The sequence below is a fragment of the Neodiprion fabricii genome, chromosome 4 (genome assembly GCF_021155785.1).
Source record: "Neodiprion fabricii isolate iyNeoFabr1 chromosome 4, iyNeoFabr1.1, whole genome shotgun sequence".
NCBI classification, from domain to species: Eukaryota; Metazoa; Arthropoda; class Insecta; order Hymenoptera; family Diprionidae; genus Neodiprion; species Neodiprion fabricii.
In genome coordinates this window covers 12,354,595-12,357,094 of record NC_060242.1, presented here as the reverse complement: position 1 = coordinate 12,357,094, position 2,500 = coordinate 12,354,595, and the positions used below count along the sequence as shown (strand labels likewise).

Here is a 2,500-nt window from a genome sequence, read left to right as displayed (position 1 = left end):
GGGAGATCCGGAAAGAGTTTTCTTTTCTGTATAAGCGTTCGAGTTCCCTGGAATCCTCTAGCAGGGAGATAGGGTTTGGAACGCGAAGAGCACCGCAGTTGCGGCGGTGTCCGGATCTTCCCCTCGGACCTTGAAAATCCAGGAGAGGGCCACGTGGAGGTCTCGCGCCGGTTCGTACCCATATCCGCAGCAGGTCTCCAAGGTGAAGAGCCTCTAGTCGATAGACTAATGTAGGTAAGGGAAGTCGGCAAATTGGATCCGTAACTTCGGAATAAGGATTGGCTCTGAGGATCGGGGCGTGTCGGGCTTGGTCGGGAAGCGGGTTTGGCTGACGTGCCGGGCCTGGGCGAGGTGATGGTAATAACCGGATCCGAGCTCGGTCCCGTGCCTTGGCCTCCCGCGGATCTTCCTTGCTGCGAGGCTTCGGCGGCGGTTCGCCGTTGCCGTCGTCCTCTTCGGCCGCCATTCAACGGTCAGCTCAGAACTGGCACGGACTGGGGGAATCCGACTGTCTAATTAAAACAAAGCATTGCGATGGCCCTAGCGGGTGTTGACGCAATGTGATTTCTGCCCAGTGCTCTGAATGTCAACGTGAAGAAATTCAAGCAAGCGCGGGTAAACGGCGGGAGTAACTATGACTCTCTTAATCCCAAATTTTCTTACAGAAATCAATTTGTGGTTATAGAGCGGAGCTCGGCAGCAATTTTGCAATTCATTATTTTAAAACAATGAACTCGCAATCCAACCAGCAGCTAACAATGGATACAACATCTACAAATCCAGAACAATCTACTTCCTCAGGACGAGGAGGTGGACGAGGTAGAGGCAGAGGCTCCTCAGCCCGGAATGGGCGAGGAAGAGGTAGCAGTTTTAAACCAAAACCGCAACCAGGCCCGATAGCTACAGCTCCATCACTGGACGCATCAGCTAAGCCTAAACCCAAAAGTTTATCCATCACGGAGACAACACCTAAGAACGACCCTATGTGGATAGACTTCGAAGCAGATGGCTTCGAAGGCTTAACAGCATATTCAGCGCACAATGACTTTGCCGACACTTATGAAGGATACATCCCACTAGTCGAAAGGGAGTATGATCTTATACACACTGTGGATAAGAACTTCGCTAAATTTGTGTCTAAGTCAATGTTCGTGTGGTATTGCATACAACATCTATATGCTCGAAAGATAACGCTCAAGAAGGCACGAGGATTATCAACATTTGACGAGGATAAGTTGTTAGATTATATCAAAGGAACAACTCATCCGATCCCATCGCCTATCGATGAGTATCTTAGGTCAATTGGAGACACTCAGGATAACGCTACAGTAAAATACAGGATAGTGTTCCCGACGTGGCCCAATGATACAGGGGACTTCGGCCGTGTCAGCGCAGACACGCATTATAAGTATGAGACATCACCTGCGCCTGCAGTAGCAGCGCAAACCATACTAGAAGATCTTAACTACACCCTTGACCCAACACGCAATCCAACTTGGAACTTGCCAGCACGTCTAATACCAAGAGAAGAGGACGCAGGCTTGCCTACCAAGAACCTTTTAGGATGGTGTAGGGCTACAGGTTTAACATCAGAACAGAGACAGACGCTTGAAAGTGCAGGTATCGTAAGAGACGACTTCGCACCTGACGAGCCACAGTTCATGATGAACCGTGATTTATTTGGAAAGATATCAGGATTCATGTGCACAGTCGACAAATATATCAAGTTGGCTAGTGAAACATCAGAATCGAGAAACGGATCAGTTGCCCAAGTCCAGTGGCAAGAGCGCGACCTTACTAATCGTGAGATATTTTCACGAACCAAGCATTACCTTGAACGTGAGGTACACCAGTGCGGACCAGCCCAAGAGGACAGGAGGATAACGATCGGTGCCTTGATTATAGCTCTAAGAGCTAGAAAGGATCAGATATTTAACAAGAGAAGTTACTCATGCTACGACTTTGGTGAGTATGAAGCTGTTCCAGATGCATGGCATAACACAAGGAACACCATATTCGAAACCGGATCAGCAGACGTTTGGAATGTACGAACATTCATGTCAGCGTTCACCGGAAAAGACAACATAAGAGAAGCATGGATACGAAAAGGACTAGTTGGTAAAAGCCGAGACTAATACAAGACTCGAAACCCGATAAAGACTCTCTTAAGGACTCCCTGGTGAACGTCTTTAGCCTAGGAGCCCAAGTGCCAACCGTACACCTCCTCGTGGTGAGAGTCGGGCAACGTCAGTGGTAACACGGACGGCCGAGTACGGTGGCTATCCAGGGTCCTGGGGGTTGCCAGCCCCCTCGACCTTTATCAGTTGGCGTAAAAACTCGGAAAAAGCCTCGGATGGAATCAGAGTCCGGCGAGTCCACTGACTCAGCCGACCCAACGAACCCCAACCTACCGAGTACGTCAAAAGGCAATGGTAAACCTCGTGCTGCAGACCAGGATGAAGCAATGTGCAGATTTCCGGGATGCGGTAAAACGTTTAAG

The 2,500-nt window shown here is 49.4% G+C and overlaps 1 pseudogene; it reads left to right on the top strand.

The window, feature by feature from the left end:
- LOC124181832 overlaps positions 1–2,500 on the top strand; it is an 8,941-nt pseudogene that overhangs the window by 2,098 nt on the left and 4,343 nt on the right.